The sequence below is a fragment of the Myxine glutinosa genome, chromosome 2, assembly GCF_964187855.1.
Source record: "Myxine glutinosa chromosome 2, kmMyxGlut1.1, whole genome shotgun sequence".
NCBI lineage: Eukaryota > Metazoa > Chordata > Myxini > Myxiniformes > Myxinidae > Myxine > Myxine glutinosa.
In genome coordinates this window covers 265,149,454-265,171,152 of record NC_136262.1, presented here as the reverse complement: position 1 = coordinate 265,171,152, position 21,699 = coordinate 265,149,454, and positions in this window count along the sequence as shown.

The window sequence follows — 21,699 nt, the reverse complement described above, 5'->3', positions numbered from 1 at the left end:
TAACGGCGGCCAAGGGGACGCGAGTCGCGTCCGACCGTCCATGTACATACACCGTGTTCTTCGGACAATGTGAGGACTCTGTCCGCGCTTACATATCCCGCACTGATGTATCCTTACGGCTCCGAACCGTCGCCGGGATGACGCCACGAGGAACCCGCTCCGTATGGTCCGTTTAATTTGCCGTGAAATGCGCACAGCTCACACAACCTGTAATCCGTGAGGACATTTGTCACAAAACATCAGCCGTGGCTGAGGCTAATTTTACATCTCGAGAACGTTTTTAATGTAGATACATTTTTGTACACCGGGTATGTTTTTTCTATCACCGAGGCAAATGCGTTTTTAGTTTTTTGGCGAATTTGGCGGTTTGTTTTGTACATCGTATTGCCCTGCATCCCCTATCTTCATCGGCTGTGCCTACTGAGAAATACCTTACGATCAATTTTGTGGAGGTTCGCTTTTGCCTTTCCCCAAACGGACCCGTCAGGGCTCGAGGCCCGGAGCGACACACCATTTATTTCCCCGTGAAGTGTCCGGTAAGCTTAGGAGGCGAGCGCAGGCTCGGCCGATTCAGGCAGGTGATGGCCTTGTGGTCAGGCGGTCTTCTGATCGTGCCCTTGGTGGTTAAATACGTCTGTTTCTGGGTTGTCTGCTCATCCTAGCTCTTCTGTTCACACTTTCGCCCTCTCTAACCTCAGCCTTGATGCTCCCCGGCCGTCCCAAAGCCATCGGGCGCACACCCCATCAGTCTCTGAATCTCTTCCCCAGTGCGCACTGTTTACTCACGACTAGGAACCTTGGCACGAGATGTCTGGCCGCCCATGGTGCACGAGCTCAGCCGTTTCAGGCAGGGGATGGCCTTGTGGTCAGACGGTCTTCTGACCGTGCCCTTGGTGGTTAAATACGTCTGTTTCTGGGTTGTCAGCTCATCCTAGCTCTTCTGTTCACACTTTTGCCCTCTTTGACCTCATCCTTGATCCTCCCCGGCCGTCCCAATGCCATCAAGCGCACATCCCATCCATCTCTGAATCTCTTCCACAGTGCGCACACCCCATCAGTCTCTGAATCTCTTCCCCAGTGCCCATTGTTTATCCACGACTAGGGACATTGCCACGAGATGTCCGGCCGCCCATGGTGCACTAGCTCGGTGTCGTGGCTCACCTTTGTAAAGGACAATCCCCACGGGTCCTGGCTGTCCTTTTAACTCGTTCTTCACTATGATTATGTACAAAGCGGCAGAAGCGAGGCTCCCATTAAACTTTCTACTCACTGATGTTTACGACAGCGCAGGCAAGCCGAAGATTTTACAAACCGATGGTTACACCTGTACATAACTAGGCCCGCAGCTCGGCCGTCCTCTAATAACGCGTACGCATTAACTATAAGCACTCGAGATAACCTTGCGGGGCCGCTTGCAGTTTGTGGAGTCTGCAGAAAAGTCTTCCATTTTGCGTTGCTTTGGGTTTTTTTCCGAGTGTTTTCCGTTTTCTTTCTCCTGTTCCTGGTGTGTACGTGTGCCCAACTTGAAAGCAGTGACCGATGTTACTGTAATAATATGGCAATAAACCGAATTTAAAATGTGTCTCTTGTCTGCTGTCCATCCTTCCGCTTACCTGATGGTCCATTTGCTTAGACATGCAATGGGGCACGTCTGTACAGGGAATGTAGACAAAGCAAGGCTTCTACCTGTATACTCCAATTAAGGTATGCTCATTGAGCATTTTGGATGTAGTTCCAAACTGGACACCATGTATACCCACCACAAGCTCCCAATCCCCACACACTTCGACGTTTGTTGAGCACAAACTACAGACTTGGCATTTAATATGGAATTTTTTTTTTCTTGACTTGGGTTTACTTTGTGAACTCAGTATATCAATCTGGTGAGTTTTTTTACCCTTCTGTGATGTCTTTGTTGAAAGAACCATGTCACTGATTGTCTTTCGCAGCAAGAAGTCAATAACTGGATTATATCACGTGACAAAATGTAAGGACAGGTACATTTGACGATTGGCTTCACAATCGGGTAAATAAGGTTTGTTGCGTTCTGTATTAGTGGAAAACAACTGCTGCACGTCTACAAAAGTTATTGCCGCTTCCTCTGGAGATGGTCCGTCAACTCGACAATGCTGTTTGTCATGGAGTGGTGGCTTTACGAAATTCTGGCATGAAACAGCGTGCTATTGCTCGGCAGTATGGCATCACTCAAGGTCAGGTGTCAAAGATCCTGAAACGAAATGCTCAGAAGGGTGTCCCTACTCCAATACCGAGGCCAGGACGTCCACGCAGAACCACAAGGAGAGATGATCGCCAGCTGCACCGGTTAGTCTGCAATGGCCGTACCAAGTCAGCTAATCGGCTTACGGCTGAGTGGCAGCAACTGACAAATGTGCCTGTATCCAGAAGGCTAGTCAACCAACGACTGGTTCAAGCAGTCTATCGTGCCAGGCGTCCCCTGAGAAAGCCACGCCTGACCAGAAAACACAGCCAGCGCCGATTGCAGTGGGCCAGAGAGCACCGTCAATGGCAGCCAGGACACTGGAATCACGTGACCTTCAGTGACGAGTCCAGATTTCTCGTCTATCGTCAAGATGGCCGTGTCCGAGTGTGCAGACAAGTGCATGAAGCCCACAACGAAGATTGTATAGTGCCAAGAGTCCAAGCTGGAGGTGGTGGGGTGACCGTTTGGGCTGCTTTTCATGCAGGGGGCAAAACTGACCTGGTTGTTCTGAATGGAAACCTGAACCAGTTCAAGTACAGGGTCATTCTGGAAGAAACATTGCTTCCATTTGCTCGTGCAGCCTTTCGAGGAAACTTTGTCTTCCAAGATGACAATGCACGGCCTCATCGTGCTCGCATGATCCAACACTTTCTTGCTGACCGTGGTGTAGAGCATATGGAGTGGCCTGCCATGTCCCCGGATATGAATCCGATAGAGAACTTGTGGGCAGAATTAACGCGTCAAAGCAACAACTTGGACCAGCAGCCGACCTCTGTGCGTGAATTGCAGCAGACTATTGTCACTGCATGGCAATCGATTCCTGTCCAAACCTTGGCAAATCTCGTGAACAGCATGCCTCAACGTGTACGTGCTCTCCTGAATGCTCGTGGGAGTGACACAAAGTACTGAACTGTAATTTTACTGTCCGTGATCCCAGTCATAATTTAGCTTTTGTTTTTGTTGAATTTTTTTTTGGCTAATGTGCAAAATAAAGAGATACTTCTGGAAAACGTACAGAAGTTTAACACAGTACTGTCCATGAATTGAGTTCGATATCAGTTTACATCACTTTCAAGGATCAATTTATTTGCTTCGAAATGTCAAATGTGGTTTTTGTTTCTTTTAAAGGTCACATTAACAAAATCTCGAATATTTTCAACATAACTCCAATGAACTTTTGGTTCTAAGTCATCTTGAAAAGTAAGTTCACCCCCACAAAAAAAAATTCCATATTAAATGCCAAGTCTGTAATAATAATAATTAATAATAATGATGCTGTGATCATCAATTAATTTGCTTCGTATCAAAAGAAAATGTGAAACAAGTGCTGTTTGTGTACAAGGTCATCTTTGTATTATCATTTTACCACAGCAGGTGTAACTGTTGTGATTACTATATGACTATTACATCAGCAATGGGTAATGATGGTATTGTATGGCCATTGAATATAAAGTGCATTCAGAAAGTATTCAGTCCCCTTCACTTTTTTCACATTTTGCTATACAACAACAACACAACATGCATTTTAAAGGCCATTTTCCCTGCAAGAGCGGGGGTTAGCCTTGCGGTCACCATGACAATCTTCTCCATTTTGCCCTATTTTCTGCATCTCTCCTTGTTAACCCCCTTGCCCGCATTTCTTCTTCCACCATCTTTAGACAAGTCTTTCTCGGTCTCCCCCGTCCTCTGCTTCCTTCCACATTCATTTCCATCACTCTTCTCAACCAGTCACTTTCATCCTTCCTCAACACATGACCAAACCATCTCAACCTGTTCCTCTTCACAGCATCAATCACAGGCTCTATTCCCATCATCTTTCGCAATTCATCATTTGTCTTCCTCTCTCTCAACGATACTCCGCACATCCGTCGAACCATTCACATTTCCACCCTTTCCAACCTTCGTTGCTGCTCTACGTTCATTACTCATGTCTCGCTCCCATAAATCATAACACTTCTCACACATGCGGCATACACCTTTCCCTTCAGCTTCAACGACACTCCCCTCATCATCAGCACGCCACTCAGTTCCCGAAACTTCTTCCATGCACATCTCACTCGAGCAACCGTTGCCGAGTTTGATCCACCTTCTCCATTCAGCATGTCTCCGAGGTAGCAAAATGTTTTCACACCTTCCAGCCTCACGCCGTCTCCAAGATCCAACTCAACATTTCCTCCATCTGCAGCTCCCTCTGTGCACACCTTACATTTGAATGTAGCTGCCACACTGGTTAATGACCCTCTCAGACCACTACATTTTTGATGAACCCACTCAGCGCACATTGTACATTGAATGGAGTTCACTCCGACACCCTTCCTACACACAGCACAGGGCCACTTCCCAGTTCTTTCCACCTCACCACATGCTTTACCACTTGCCATCACCTTCGTCTTTCCGATATTCACCTTCAGACCTTTTGTCTCCATACATTCCTTCCACTTGTTCATCTTTTCCTTCAGTCCATCCATACTTTCCACAATCAACACCAGATCATCTGCATACAACAACTCCCACGGTAAACCCTCCTTTACGTTCTGAGCCAGCACCTCCATCACAGCTACAAATAGTAGTGGACTTAGTACCGACCCCTGATGCACTCCCACCTTCACCTCAAACTCACCACTGTTCCCGTCCTTTGTCCTTACAGCTGTGCGCACTCTTTTGTACATTGCCATCACTACTCTGATCAACCATTCCTCCACTCCTAACTTCCTCAATGCCCATGTCAATACTTTGTGTGGTACCCTATCGAATGCTTTCTCCAGATAAACAAACCCAAGAAACAACTTCTTCCTCTTCTCCATGTACTTCTCCTGCAACTGCCTCACAATGAAAAGCGCGTCTGTCGTTCCTCTTCCTGGCATGAATCCAAACTGCATTTCGTCGATCTTCACTTTCTTCCTTATCCTCCTCTCCAACACCCTTTCCAATACCTTCATTCCATGCTCCAATAACTTTATCGCTCGGTACGAGCCACACTCCAGAGGGTCACCTTTCCCCTTGTATAGAGGGACGAGGGTACTCAGTTCCCAATACACTGGAATGCGGCCTTCTTTCACCACCAGATTACAGATCTCTGTCATTCTCTTCACACCCCAACTTCCTGCTGCCTTCAACATATCTCCCACAACTCCCGTCGGCCCTCCCGCTTTTCCACTCTTCATTGCTTTTATCGCTTCCTCAACTTCCTACTCAGTTATCTTCTCTGCTGGGCCTAAAACTGGGTTACTCTCTATGTTGCCATCCCATTCATTCTTTGTATTCAACAGCATTTCCATATATCTTTTCCATCTTCCTTTAATTCCATCTGGGTCGACAACGATTTGTCCCACTTCATCCTTCAAGCAACTCACCCCCATCACATCACACCTCTCTTTCGCTATGTGCTTTGCAATCCTGAATACTGCTTTCTGACCCTCTTCCGAATCCAAGTGTTCTCCGAACATTTTCCTCCATGCCTCCTGTGCCTTTGCTACCTCTTTCTTTGCAGCCTTCCTGGCTGCCTTATAACTTTCATGCTCTGCTGTTTCTGCTCCCGTACCCTTCGCCTTCTGCCACTCCTTGAACTTCTTCCTCTTCTCGTCAATCCTCTTTCCAACTTCATCATCCCACCACCATGTTTCCGAGTGCCTTGGTGGTCCTTTTGTCCATCCACATACCTCACCAACGGCTCCCAACAGACTAGCTTTCATCGACATCCAACCACTTTCAAGCTCAACCACATCATCCTCGACCCTACTCAGCCTCTCTTTTAATGCCTCCCTTACTGTCACCTCTTTCAACCTCCACACCTTCATTCTCGGTTGGTACTTCACCCGCCGAGCTCTCCTCGCACCTTTCACCCTAATGTCGCAGACAACCAAGTGGTGCTGTGAAACAGCCTCCTCCCCCGGGATCACCTTTGTGTCCCGGAGGTGCCCCCTATCTCGCCTATGCACCATCAGGTAGTCAACGGTTGTCGTCGACCCACCTGACGTGTATGTAACAAGCTTATTATCCTCTTTCTGGAACTGAGTATTACAAATCAACAAATCAGCTCCATCAGCAAACTCCAAAATCCTTTCACCTTCTCCATTTCTCACACCATATCCGTAACCCCCATGAACTCCGTCAAAACCATCCATACTCCTTCCCACATGTCCATTTAGGTCTCCTCCTACCACAACAACTTCCTCATCTTTCACGTTTTCCATCAGCTTCTCTATCGCACACCAGAACTTGTCCTTTTCTTCATCGCTTCGACCAACCTGCGGAGCATATCCCGAGATGACGTTCACCAAAAGCTTTCCAATCATCATTTTCACCATCATCAACCTATCACTCACTCTCGTCACGCTCACCACACTGTCTACAAACTCCTCAGAAAACAGGACACCAACACCATTCACGCCCTCCAGGCACCGTTGCCACACAAACTTGTATTTCTGTCCCTGCCTACCCTTCACCACTCTCACACCACTTCCCTTCCATCTCGTCTCTTGCACACAACATATGTCCACTCTTCTTCTGACCAATACTTCCACCACTTCTCCTGCTCTCCCTGTCATTGTCCCTACATTCCATGTCCCAAACCTCAGAAACCGATCTCCACTTCGGGCTGTACCCTGCCCATATGTAGTTGTAATTGTCATGGTTCTCTTTTTGAGGCAATGTTTTTTTTATGGCCGAATGCCCTTCCTGACGCCAACCCTCTTAGTCGTATTTTACGACATGCAGGGATACGGTGTACCTATTCTTATCCAGGGTACACACCGGGAGACATTTTGCGGAGACAGCAACATTTTGCTATGTTGCGGCCTTATGCTGAAATCGTTTAAATTCATTTTTTCCTTCATCAATCTACACTCAATACCCCATAATGACCAAGAGAAAACAGGATTTTAGAAAGTTTTACAAATTTATTAAAAAGAAAAAACTGAAATATCACATTGACATAAGTATTCATACCCTTTGCTATGACACTTGAAATTTAGCTCAGGTGCCTCCCATTTCTCTTGATCATCTTTGAGATGTTTCTACACCTTGATTGGAGTCCACCTGTGGTAAATTCAATTGATTGGACATGATTTGGAAAGGCACACACCTATCTACAGTCACGCGAAAAAGTAAGTACACCCCATGTAAAGTTTTGACTTTTTCAACATACAGCTATTTGATCTTCATTTCAACAATATTGACAGATAAAGGTGATATAGTATAACAAATATCATAAAGCATTTACATTTTGTAGTGCATTGTATAATTTAAATAAACATAAATGCAAATTTCGCATGTGGAAAAAGTAAGTACACCCCTACATTTATCACTACTTCAAAAACCTAAAATTAGAATCAGGTGCACTAGCTCAGGTGCAAATGATTAGAACATCGTTAGAGAGGATCTTGGAGGAACCTGTCTTATTTAAACCTCAGACATTTAGTTTTGTTTGCTCTTTGTTGTTGAAGTGTGCGGGGTCACCATGCCTAGATCAAAAGAGCTCTCTGAGGCCTTCAGAAAGAAGGTTATAGATGCCTACGAGTCTGGGAAGGGATTTTAAAAGATCTGCAAACAATTTGAAATCAATCATTCGTCTGTCCGGAAGATCATCTACAAGTGGAGAAGATTCCAAACAACTGCCAACTTGTTCAGGCTAGGTCGCACCAGCAAGTTCAGCCCGAGAGCAGACCGCAAGATGCTGAAAGAAGTCTCGAAGAACCCCAGAATGTCATCACGGGACCTACAGGTAGCTCTTGCCACTGTTGATGTCAAAGTGCACGAGCCTACCATTAGAAAGAGGCTGCACAAATTTGATCTACATGGGAGGTGTGCCAGGAGGAAACCTTTGCTGTCCAGAAAGAACATCAGGGCAAGACTAAAGTTTGCCAATGAACACCTAGGCAAAGACCAGCACTTCTGGAACAATGTGCTCTGGACAGATGAGTCAAAGGTGGAGCTATTTGGCCACAGTACCAGAAGACATGTTTGGCGAAAACCAAAGACTTTGGCAAAAACCAAAGAAAACCAAATTTGACCATATGAACCTGATACCCAACTGTAAAGCATGGTGGTGGAAATATTATGGTTTGGGGCAGCTTTGCTGCATCAGGACCTGGGCAGCTCACCATCATAGAATCCACGATGAATTCTTCATTGTACCAGAGGGTGCGTGAGGATAATGTGAGGCCATCTGTCGGAAAGTTGAAGCTCAACCGAAGGTGGACCTTGCAACATGACAATGACCCTAAACATACCAGTAAATCCACCAAGGAATGGCTGAAAAGAAAGAAATTGAGGGTTCTGGAATGGACAAGTCAAAGCCCCGGATCTAAATCCCATCAAGATGTTGTGGGGGGATTTGAAACGAGCTGTGCATGCAAAAAAACCCTCAAACATCGCACAGCTGAAAGAATTCTGCATGGAGGAGTGGGCAAACATTTCTCCCAGTCGATGTCAGAGACTCGTAGACAGTTATAAGAAACGCCTACTTGAGGTTGTTTCTGCCAAAGGGGACAATACCACCGATTAGAGCCAAGGGTGTACTTACTTTTTCCACAGAAGGAAATGGCATGTCTGTTCATTTTTTGTTGAATAAATTATTGCAAAGTCAATTAGTCATTGTTTTTTGTTCAATTAGATCACCTTTATCTATAGATACTGTTTAAATGAAGATCAAATATTGATATGTGCACATATGTTAAAAAGATGAACATTTCATGGGGTGAACTTACTTTTTCACATGACTGTATATAAGGTCTCACAGCTGACAATGCATATCAAAGCAAAAACCAAGCCATAAGGTCGAAGGAACTGCCTGCAGAGCTCAGAGACAGGATTGTGTTAAGGCACAAATCTGGGGAAGCCTACAAAAAAATCTCTGCTGCATTTAAGGTTCCCAAGAGCACAGTGGCCTCCATAATTCTTAAATGGAAGAAGTTTGGAACAACCAGGACTCTTCCTTGAGCTGGCCGCCCGGCCAAATTGAGCAATCGGGGGAGAAGGGCCTTGGTAACAGAGGTGACATGAAAGCCCACATAATCTTGTTTCTCACAGTCTGAGAGTCCTTTAGGTGCTTTTTTGCACCGCAAACTCCAAGCGGGATTTCCTGTGTCTTTCACTGAGGAGAGGCTTCCGTCTGGCCACTCTGCCATAAAACCCAGATCGGTGGAGTGTTGCAGTGATGGTTGTCCTTCTGGAAGTTTCTCCCATCTCCACACAGGATCTCTGGAGCTCATCCAGAGTGACCATCGGGTTCTTGGTCACCTCTCTTAACAAGGCCCTTCTCCCCCGATTGCTCAGTTTGGCCCGGCGGCCAGCTCTAGGAAGAGTCCTGGTTGTTCCAAACTTCTTCCATTTAAGAATTATGGAGGCCACTGTGCTCTTGGGAACCTCCAATGCAGCAGAATTTTTTTTGTAGGCTTCCCCAGATCTGTGCCTCGACACAATCCTGTCTCTGAGCTCTGCAGGCAGGTCCTTCAACCTCATGGCTTGGTTTTTGCTCTGATATGCATTGTCAGCTGTGAGACCTTTTCAAATCATGTCCAATCAATTGAATTTACCACAGGTGGACTCCAATCAAGGCGTGGAAACATCTCAAAGATGATCAAGAGAAATGGGAGGCACCTGAGCTAAATTTCAATTGTCATAGCAAAGGGTATGAATACTTATGTAAATGTGATATTTCAGTTTTTTATTGGTTCACGAGTTATCAAACAGAGTGACCACTATATTCGTCATGGGTGTGTGTCTGTCTGTGTGTCTGTCTGTGTGTCTGTCTGTGTGTCTGTCTGTCTGTCTGTCTGTCCGCAGCATAACTACCCGATGATATCATCCGATCTTGATGAAACTTGGGTGGGAGGTTGTTATCATGATCTAGTTGTCTCCTGCCTAGAGTGGGCGTATTGCGCCCATTGTGGGCGGAGCCACACCCGAAAAAGATGTCTTTTTTGGGGGTAATCGAGTTCAAGCTACATCTTCTCCGAGGGGTTTGGTGGAATCTGACAGGGGTTTCGGTATTTGGTGAGGTCAATGTCATGTGTCTAGCCCCACGTTGTTCGATTTTTCATTTTCGCCCCAAGGTCAAGGTCACAAGGTCACGAAATTTAGAAAAGACGATTTTTGATGGTTTTATTACATTGTTCGCTTCCCGATAGGGTGAAATGTCGTACATGTTTTTATATCGTCACATACATAATGAAATACAAGTTTTCCAACAAATTTCAGAATCCTCCACCTTTGACCTTTGAAGGTCACAAAGGTCAAATTTTCAAAGTTGTCGAAATCGAACCGAATTTTCGGTATTGTGTAGCTAACTAACCTCATTACTGATTATACATTATTTTCTATCTCATTTCAAGGTCAGTAACCTTCATTTTGACATTTCCGGGCCTGGCCTGTCTGGGCCTGTTTCGGTTTTAATCCGTCCTTGGTCATTGAATACCGCTCGCTCGTGAACCATCGTCATCTCCTGACTTGTTTTTAATAAATTTGCAAAACTTTCTAAAAGCCTGTTTTGTCTTTGTCATTATGGGGTATTTAGTGTAGATTGATGAGGGAAAAAAGGAATTTAAACGATTTCAGCATAAGGATGCAACATAACAAAATGTGAAAAAGTGAAGGGGTCTGAATACTTTCTGAATGCACTGCATGTGAAGTCATTATTGTGTGACCGTTGTATTCATGACCACTCGTTTTTGCATCTTCAGATGCATAGGCCCGCCGAAGCAGTTTCTTGGCTATTGGGAAAAAATCCTGGACGGGTCGCCACTCCTACACAGGACACTTGAATGGCTCATTCATCCGAGGAAGCTGGCACTCATTTTGCCAACCTCAGAAGGATGACAGAATGAGTTTTATTATTTTTTCTTTTTTTCTTTTTTGTATACAAGATCGAGTCTGGTGTAAGAGCTAACATTAATGACAAAAAAAACAAACGGACATGCAAGACAAAATAAAGGGAGCGGGAGACGAGGGGGAGAGGGAGAAAAGCACATAAGCACAACAACAGCAGAGAACAGGGACATCGAGAGATCTGTGGAAGGGGGAGGGCTTTGGGGGGGGGGGGGTGGTATACGGGATAAAACAAATTGACACTAATAGGAATTTCAGGAATAATGTCGGAGATTGAAAGAGGTGGATTTGGAGTGTATTAAAAGGGGGAGAAAAGATCAAGGTTTTGTATGGGGGAAGATAAGAGATGGTGGTGAACAGCTGTTTTAAAGACCCGGAGGGAGGATTGGGATTGAAGAGAAGGTGGGAGTTTGTTCCAGAGGCGGGAGAAAAGAGGAATGAAAGAGTGAAGGTGAGCAGAGAGTCTTGAATTTGGCAGTTTCACCAGAAGAGGGTTGCTGACAGACCTTGTGCTTCCTGAAGGAATATTTGGGGGACAGAGCACAGACAGGGCTGGGGGAGCAAGGCCAGAGAGGAGTTGGTAGAAGACAGAAAGACCACCTACCTGCCTACGGTGAGTGAGTGAAAGGCCCTTGGAGTTAGCTTCATCGCGAGAGATTCCAACGATTCTGAAAGCTTTGGTTTCAACAGCGTGAAGACAAGCTAGGTGTGAGTGACTGAGTCAACCCACCTGGTGTTAATTCAAGGGGATGACAGGGGCTTGACCTTGCGAACTTAAGCCAGCCACCTTAACCATAAAGCCAACACCAGGCTGACCATTTTATTAGCAGCAGGTAATGAATATTCTGACCATTGATTATGATGAGGGGTAAAGAATATGTGGGGGGTAAAGAATAAGTAATTGAATAAAGAGAGACAGGCACCAAGACAATACTGGACAAGACAATCAAACACCCCACCAGATATCCCTATCTAATTCGAAAGAGGGGGAGGGAAGGGGAAGCAAAATTACAAAATAATATTTGTCAGGAAATATAGAAAAATAATAAGGATAAGAAAAATAGGGGGAAGGAGATTCAGGCCTGTTTGAGATGACGTTCCAGTGGCCTCGTCTCAAACGCAGGCCCCAGGGATGGCGCCTCACCACCATTCTCTCTGTTGGGACGTGTCTTCCAACTTAACGAAACAACGAACCAGAGCAATTCCTGCAACACCAGGAAACAGCACATTGCCTCCGGTTGGCCAAGACAATACTTCACAAGGAACAAACGCTTATGCTCCCTTCCTCTTTACTACACAACGCCACATTCACCGTGCACCGAGAGGATCTCATCGACACCAGCCCCTTCCACTCAGATGGTGCCTTCCACCGGCAGCCCTCACATGGATCACTCAACTCCTCAAAGAGCCCTCACAGGTCGAGTTTCTTGTCACACAAACCTGACCCCACGTCCTTTGCATTGGTTCCCCCCTTTTTCTCTTGAGCGAGACTGCCTTCTCCACTGCCGCTGCCTCCTCTTCTTTGTCATTTCCTTTCAGATCACTCACGAGGTTCCCATTCATTAAATTATGTAGAGGCCTCAAGGGGGGGTGAGGGGGAGCGAAGAAGTTCGATAAGGGAGGTCTTTTTAAACAGAAGAATGAAAATAAAATTGTAAGAAAATAAATAGAAGGAGCTATTCTGGTCTCACAGCTGACCTGACATTCCACCTGAGATACACCTTAACTGTCACAGCTTCTCATCGTTACTATGCAACCAGCCCCACGAGCATACCTTCATTTTATTGAGCAATAATGAAGCAATAAACCCCACGAGCCACCTTAATCGTGAAGCCAACACCAGCCTGACCATTGTATTAGAAGCAGGTAATGATTATTCTGACCATTGTATATGATCAGGAAGTAATGATTAATATAGGACCATGCTGTTGCACATTTAAGGATTACTTTCAAGTGGCTTTCGAAATTGCACGTAAAGATATGTTCACCGTTTAGAACTTGGGGGGCCTTCTTTGCCGACAACGTTCCCCGTTTGCTTTTTGCTCCGTCTCTCATTGGCCGGCAGTCAGGCCACGCAGTCATTTGGACATTACTGGTTGGTCTCTATCATTGTTATGCCAACGTATGCTGGGTGTGAAGTCAGTCGCAACAATGTCCGTCCGTTGCACAATCTGGCGAGATGTGTCCTATGGAAATTCCATGGAATTACCACTCTCAAGTGATTGTGAGTCTCCTAATAAATGATCCTCAATTAATTATCTTCTTCATGATGCATAAATGCCACATTAAAGCGCGGCATTACGCGCGCTGCTTGCGAGGAAGGAGGAAGCGGACAAGCGGTAACTTATAAGCGTCTTTATTTCAGGAGCTCACTGTAACACTGGCGCGCTCCGGGCTGCGCGCCCGGTGTATATCATGAGGCCACGCCTACCCCTCGGGCGTGGCCACCGCCCACTTGGTGCGCGGAATGATGTCACCACGCCAGTGGGCTTTTGTGTCCGCCACACGCGCCCCCCCAGAATTCCCGCGCACCTGGAGGGCCAGTTTGCGGGGCAGACGAATGACCCGGCCGAAGCGCCCCCTGGCGATCGGCGGCGTCCAGGGTGCAGGGATGCCAGGTGGGATGCCCCTGGCTGCCCCTGGATGGGTGCAGGACCGGGGGGCGGCGTGGCGGCGGGGCTGGGCGGTGCCGGGGGTCCGCCCGCAGGGGGGCGGCCCCGACGTGGGGGTCGGGCCACTGGCGGTGGATGGTCCACGTCGAGGTGGGCCGGCTTGTGGCGGTCTACCGAAACGCGGTCAGGAGTACCGCCGATGTCCAGGGTGAAGTGCTTCGCCCCGGTCTCCAGCATGCGGAAAGGCCCGTCGTACGGGGGCCGCAGTGGTGTCCGGTGGGCATCGTGGCGGACGAAGACGTACTCCGCCGTGCGAAGCTCCGGGGCGACGTGCGTCGGTGGGTGCCCGTGGCATGCCGTTGGCACCGGGCGAACCTCTGGGCGGTCTCTTGCAGAGCGGAGCGCTGCTGTGCCGCGGACCATGGTGCCGTGGAGACAGGGAGGAACTCGCCCGGCACCCGCAGCGGTTGCCCGAAGACCAACTCCACCGCGGATGCGCGCAGGTCCTCCTTGGGCGACGTCCGGAGGCCCAGCAGGACCCAGGGGAGCCTGTCGACCCAGCCGCCGTCGCGGAGGGTGGCCCGGAGCCCGGCCTTCAATGAGTGGTGAAATCGCTCACACAGGCCGTTAGCCTGGGGGTGGTAGGCCGTGGTTCGGTGCAGCCGGACCCCGAGCCCCTGCGCGACCGCCACCCAGAGCTCCGAGGTGAACTGGGGGCCGCGGTCGGACGAGATGTCTGAGGGGGCGCCGAACCGGGCGAGCCAGGTGGCGATGAAAGCCTGCGCGACATCGGCCGCCGTTGTCGACGCCAAGGGCACGGCCTCCGGCCACCGGGTGGTGCGGTCCACCATGGTGAGGACGTAGGTGAAACCCCGCGAGGGGGGCAGAGGTCCCACCAGGTCCACGTGGACGTGGTCAAACCAGCGTTCCGGCACCGTGAACGGGGCCAACGGAGCCTGGGTGTGCCGGTGCACCTTGGCGCGCTGGCACGCGAGGCACGTCCTGGCCCAGCCGTGGACGGCCTTCCGGAGGCCATGCCAGACGAACTTGTCGGCGATCAGCCTTTGGGAGGCCCTCGCGCCCGGGTGGGACAGGCCGTGGATGGCGTCAAACACCTGGGGCTGCCAGCCCGCGGGCACGATGGGGCGAGGACGCCCGAGGGAGACGTCGCACAAGAGGGCCGTGCCCGCGCCGTCGAACGCCACCTCGGTGATGCGGAGGCCCGTGACGGCGGTCCGTAAGGCCTGGACGTCGGGGTCAGCGGCCTGGTCCGCTGACATCCGGGCATAGTCGATGCCGAGGTGGACTGCGTGGGCGACGGCCCGGGAAAGGCAATCCGCCACCGGGTTGTCCTTCCCCGCGATGTGCTGGATGTCCGTCGTGTACTCGGACACGGCCGAGAGGTGACGCTGCTGCCGGGTCGACCACGGCTCGGTGACCTTGCCCATCGCGAAGATCAGCGGCTTGTGGTCGACGAAGGCAGTGAACGCACGGCCCTCGAGCAGATGGCGGAAGTGCCTGACCGCCAAGTGAAGCCCGAGAAACTCGTGGTCGAATGTACTGTAACGGCGTTCGGGCGGGCGAAGCTGCCGGCTAAAGAACGCCAGCGGTTGCCAAGCTCCACGCACCCATTGGTCGTGCACCGCGCCCACCGTGTAGTCCGAGGCATCGGTGGTGAGGGCGATCGGTGCATCGGGCGCCGGGTGCGCGAGCATGGTGGCGTTAGCCAAGGCGAGCTTCGCGCCCGTGAACGCGGTGTCCATCTGCTCGGTCCAGGTAACGTCGCCTTTGCCCGGCTTACCTCGGAGAGCTTCGTGCAGGGGGCGCAGGAGCTGGGCAATACGGGGCAGGAAGCGATGGTAAAAGTTCACCATGCCCAGGAACTCCTGCAGCCCTCTGATCGTGCGGGGGCGCAGAAACCCCTTCACCGCCTCCACCTTGGCCGGCAGGGGGACGGCTCCGTGCCTGGTGACACGGTGCCCCAGAAAATCGATTATGGTGGCGCCGAACCGGCACTTTGCGGGGTTCACAATCAGGCCATGCTGGCCCAGGCGTTCGAAGAGCGTGCGGAGGTGGCGTAGGTGCTCTTCGCGGGACGCGCTGGCGACGAGGATATCGTCCAGGTAGACGTAGACAAAATCCAAGTCACGCAGGACGCTGTCCATCAGTCGCTGGAACGCCTGAGCCGCATTCTTCAGACCGAAGGGCATGCGCAGGAACTCGAAGAGTCCGAATGGCATGATGACCGCCGTCTTCGGGACGTCCTCCGGCCTGACGGGGACCTGATGGTAGCCGCGTATGAGGTCCACCTTCGAGAAGAAGGACATGCCCGCCAAACGGGTGGAAAAGTCCTGAATGTGGGGGACGGGGTCGCGGTCGGGAGTCGTGGCGTCATTGAGACGGCGATAGTCCCCGCACGGTCGCCATCCCCCGCCAGGCTTCGGCACGATGTGCAGCGGCGACGCCCAAGCGCTCTCTGAGTGCCGAACGATGCCGAGTCGCTCCAGGGTAGTGAACTCCGCTTTTGCCACCGCCAGCTTCGTCGGCTCGAAGCGGCGTGCCCGGGCGTAGACCGGTGGCCCGACGGTGGGGATGTGATGGGCCACCCCGTGCTTGACGGCCCCCACCGAGAAGGTGGGCCGTGTGAGGGCCGGGAAGCCGGCGAGGAGGCGGGTGAATGCGTCCGCTGCCGGAAGCGTACAGACCAACGTGGCTGGAACCGAACCGTTCGGCAAGCCGCTTGGCAAGACGCTCGTTGAGCTGGGCAACGCACAAGCGAGCGAGCTGAACATCTCGGCCTGGACAAGACGTCTGCGCTTGACGTCGACCAGGAGCCCATTAGCGCACAGGAAGTCCGCGCCAAGCAGTGCCATGGGCACGTCGGCGGTGAGGAACGTCCATCGGAAAACCTGCCCTCCGAACCGCAGAGAGAGGCAGCGTTTTCCGTACGTACGGATGGGCGTCCCGTTCGCGGCAAGCAGCGCGGGGCCCCCGCCCGCGGCGTGCTTGTCTGACGTGCCGGCGGGAACGACACTCACCTGCGCTCCCGTGTCGCACAGGTAACGGCGCCCGGAGAAGGTGTCCGTTATGAACAGCAGGCTGCTCGAACGGCCGGCGCTCATCGCCACTATTGAGCGCCGGCCCAGGCGTTTCCCGACCTGTTGAAGGAGCATGGCGGATGACACTGCCGAGCTTCGTGGCCGAACTTGGCGTGGAACCAGCACCAGGTGGTGGAGCTGGAGGAGCGCGGCTGGCTCCGCCAGGCCGGTGGAGTTGGCGAGTTTCCCCGCGGTGGCGGTTTTCGCCGCGGCGGTGGGCGGGGCGTGGCGGCGGTCAAGAGGTGCGTATCAGCATGCTGCGTATGCTGTATAAGCTGATGCTGTGGATCAGCAGCATCAGCAGCAGCATCAGCAGCATCAGCCACGAGGGCCGTGACGGCCACGCCGACTCTCGCCCGCGTGTCCGAAGCGGCGAAGTACTTGTCCGCCTCGGCTGCCAATGCTCGGGGTTCCGTTAGCCCGGTCCCGGCCAACGCGAGGCGAACCTGCGCTGGAAGTTGGCGACGGAAAAGCGCCCGGAATAGAGAACCGGGGGCTTCGTCGCCCAACAGTGACAGCATATGGTCCATTCGGACTGACGGGCGCGTGTCACCGAGCTCGGGGAGATCCAGGAGGCGGTCGGCCCGTGCGTCGTCCGTGAGGCCGAACGTGGCTAGGAGTAGCCGCTTGAGTGCCTCGTACTTGTAGCCGTCCGGTGGGTGGCGAAGGACGGACACAACTCGAGCGGCCGTGCCGGGCCCGAGGGAGGCGACGACGTGGCAATAGCGCGTGTCATCGCCGGTGAGGCGCCGAAGCTGAAATTGGGCTTCGGCCTGGACGAACCAGACTTCGGCCTGAGCCTCCCAAAATTCGGGAAGTTTGATGAAGTTGGCCATGGCAATGGCGTCGCGTTGGAAGGATCGCTCCAGCAGATCCAACGTCAAGGGGGTCACCAGTAAAGCGCGGCGTTACGCGCGCTGCTTGCGAGCAAGGAGGAAGCGGACAAGCGGTAACTTATAACTATAAGCGTCTTTATTTCAGGAGCTCACTGTAACACTGGCGCGCTCCGGGCTGCGCGCCCGGTGTATATCATGAGGCCACGCCTACCCCTCGGGCGTGGCCACCGCCCACTTGGTGCGCGGAATGATGTCACCACGCCAGTGGGCTTTTGTGGCCGCCACAACATTATAATTAAATAACAACAGAATAACCTTCAATTCGTAGTATTGCGAAATGATGGAATCTCGCGATATTTTGTTTCAGACGGACAGACATGCTTACTTATGATCCAATCATGCCACCTGCCACATAGAGCTTCTTATGAACTTTCACTACTTCCTTTGGTCTTGGGTCCATGTATCGATTTTATTCCAGGTGACCTTCACTCCTTTCACAACACCAGATCTCTCTTGGCCGGCCAACCATTCTCTCCCCGTCAGCTGCCCTGCATATTACTCTTTTCAGTATATCTTGATCCTCCATGTGTAACACGTGACCATCCATCTGCATAAGCACTGCATACTCCTGTAGCCTATATTTGGACAGATGTGACAAGCGTATATTATTATAAAGACAAGTGGGGCACCCGTGGGAACCCCACAGGCATGGACATGTGTGACATTTGCATATCTTCATTTAGATGCTGCACATTCGGTTTTACAAGATGGTTACTGGCAATTCAACAGATCCAGAAATGATGTAATCTACACAATTTATTTACTTTTGATAACATGTGAATGCATGTGCATGCTGATGGGAAATACAGTTTGTAATGTGTAATTACACCTGATGTAAAATGTGACTTCAATACCTCAAGTCTTCTGCCTCCCCACTCCCATCCCTCCCACTGCACCGGAGAGAGGATCACACAGGGGAGATGATCACACACTGGGGAGATGATCACACACTGGGGAGATGATCACACACTGGGGAGATGATCACACACTGGGGAGATGATCACACACTGGGGAGATGATCACACACTGGGGAGAGGATCACACAATGGGGAGAGGATCACACACTGGGGAGAGGATCACACACTGGGGAGAGGATCACACACTGGGGAGAGGATCACACACTGGGGAGATGATCACACACTGGGGAGATGATCACACACAGGGGAGATGTCCACACACAGGGGAGATGTCCACACACAGGTGAGATGACCACACACAGGGGAGATGACCACACACAGGGGAGATGACCACACACAGGGGAGATGACCACACACAGGGGAGATGACCACACACAGGGGAGATGACCACACACAGGGGAGATGATCACACACTGGGGAGATGATCACACACTGGGGAGATGATCACACACTGGGGAGATGATCACACACTGGGGAGATGACCACACACAGGGGAGATGATCACACACTGGGGAGATGATCACACACTGGGGAGATGATCACACACTAGGGAGATGATCACACACTGGGGAGAGGATCACACACTGGGGAGAGGATCACACACTGGGGAGAGGATCACACGCTGAGGAGAGGATCACACGCTGGGAGAGGATCACACGCTGGGGAGAGGATCACACGCTGGGGAGATGATCACACGCTGGGGAGATGATCACACGCTGGGGAGCTGATCACACGCTGGGGAGAGGATCACACGCTGGGGAGAGGATCACACGCTGGGGAGAGGATCACACATTGGGGAGAGGATCACACACTGGGGAGAGGATCACACACTGGGGAGAGGATCACACACTGGGGAGAGGATCACACACTGGGGAGAGTATCACACACAGGGGAGAGGATCGCACACAGGGGAGAGGATCACACACAGGGGAGAGGATCACACACAGGGGAGAGGATCACACACAGGGGAGAGGATCACACCTGGGGAGAGGATCACACGCTGGGGAGATGATCACACGCTGGGGAGAGGATCACACGCTGGGGAGAGGATCACACGCTGGGGAGAGGATCACACGCTGGGGAGAGGATCACACGCTGCGGAGAGGATCACACGCTGCGGAGAGGATCACACGCTGGGGAGAGGATCACACCCTGGGGAGATGATCACACGCTGGGGAGAGGATCACACCCTGGGGAGATGATCACACGCTGGGGAGATGATCACACGCTGGGGAGATGATCACACGCTGGGGAGATGATCACACGCTGGGGAGATGATCACACACTGGGGAAAGGATCACACACTGGGGAGAGGATCACACACTGGGGAGAGGATCACACCTGGGGAGAGGATCACACACATCACACAATGGGGAGAGGATCACCCACAGGGGAGAGGATCACACACAGGGGAGAGAAGGAGTAGAGGATCACAAGGTTAATTGATGTTCTTGTTCTGTACCTTATTCTTTTATTCATTTTGGAAATGACAGTTACAAACACGACGGGTAAGCTCCCATGTGTGAGTGGCGACACGTAAAGGAAGCTCTGTCCCTCTCCCCACGTGTGGAAAGGTTTATGGGTGGTGTATAAAAACATTACATTACACTTTTTTGTCTGGCGAAAACCAAAATTACTCTTTTTGTTATAGCATACAAAATGACATTTTTTAATTAAAGATTTCAAATGAACTTCTTGAAAGTGTCCGTGCACATAATTTATAAAATAAGAACGAAAAAAGATCTATCAGAAATTTCCTCTGTTTATTTATTTCACATATGTGAATTACATGTCGATGCACATGGGAAATACAGTTTGTTTATTAATCCTGCACTTGCACACGATTCAGCCTTGAAAACTCGTGAAAAAAGCAAAAGTTTTTTGTTTATTAAAGACTCCACGATTTTGTTTCCTCTGCATTATGTGTGAAGTATTGTTGAGAGAGAGGAAGACAAATGATGAATTGCGAAAGATGGGAATAGAGCCTATGATGGATGCTGTGAAGAGAAACAGATTGAGATGCTTTGGTCATGTGTTGAGGAAGGATGAAAGTGACAGGTTGAGAAGTGATGGAAATGAATGTAGAAGGAAGTAGAGGACGGGGAAGGCCGAGAAAGACTTGGCTAAAGGTGGTGGAAGAAGAAATGCGGGAAAGGGGGTTAACAAGGAGAGATGCAGAAAATAGAGCAAAATGGAGAAGATTGTCATGGGGCCCACAAGGCTAACCCCCGCTCTAGCAGGGAAAATGGCCTTAAAGTCCTCCCTCCAGGTCTTTAAAACAGCTGTTCACCACCATCTCTTTATCTTCCCGCATCCAAAACCTTGATCTTTTCTACCCCCGCTAATTTTCACCCCAGATACACTTTTTTGAAAGTCCAACTTCTTTCCTGGAAGTCCTTGCAGTGTCCATATGTTTTATACCTCTCCCATCTCCCCCCCCCCCCCCCAAGCCCTCTCCCTCCCACAGTTCTCTCGACGTCCTTGCTCTCAAATGTTGCGTTTGTGTCCGTCCTTCCCCCCCTCTCTCCATCTTGTCTACCGCTCCCCTTATTTTGTGTTTTGTGTGTCGGTTTGACGTTTTGTGTGATTAATGTTAGCTCTTTCACGAGCCTCGATCTTGTATACAAAAAAAAGGAAAGAAAATGTGCTTATTGTATTATGAAAACGCATCTTCATTGGGCAGTGTATGATAGACTGCTGCCAGGATCGCTCCGAACGAAACAGGCATTACCTTGCTTCCTTTGCATGATTTGTCATCAAAATTTAACTTTGCTTCTTCAAAAGGTAACAAGTGTACGTGCAAGTGTACGTGCAAAAGGTAACACTTTAACAAAAGGTTGTAGGAGCTATGCTCCAACGTAAATCGAAAGAATGGACGCGACAAAAAGCTGGAATTCGTCCGAGTTTCTTTATTGTGTCAAATCAACTCGGGTACTCTGAAAAGCACGTTTATCGGGCAGCAATATATATACACATTATCCCGGAGCGTTTGCCCGGGAAAGGCGAGAGGGGGCGTGCCCGGGCGTCCTGGACGAGGCCTGGCAAGTCGAGAGCGGGCATGCCCGGGCGCGCCCGGGCATCCCGGACGAGGCCTGGCAAGTCGAGAGCGGGCATGCCCGGGCGTCCTGG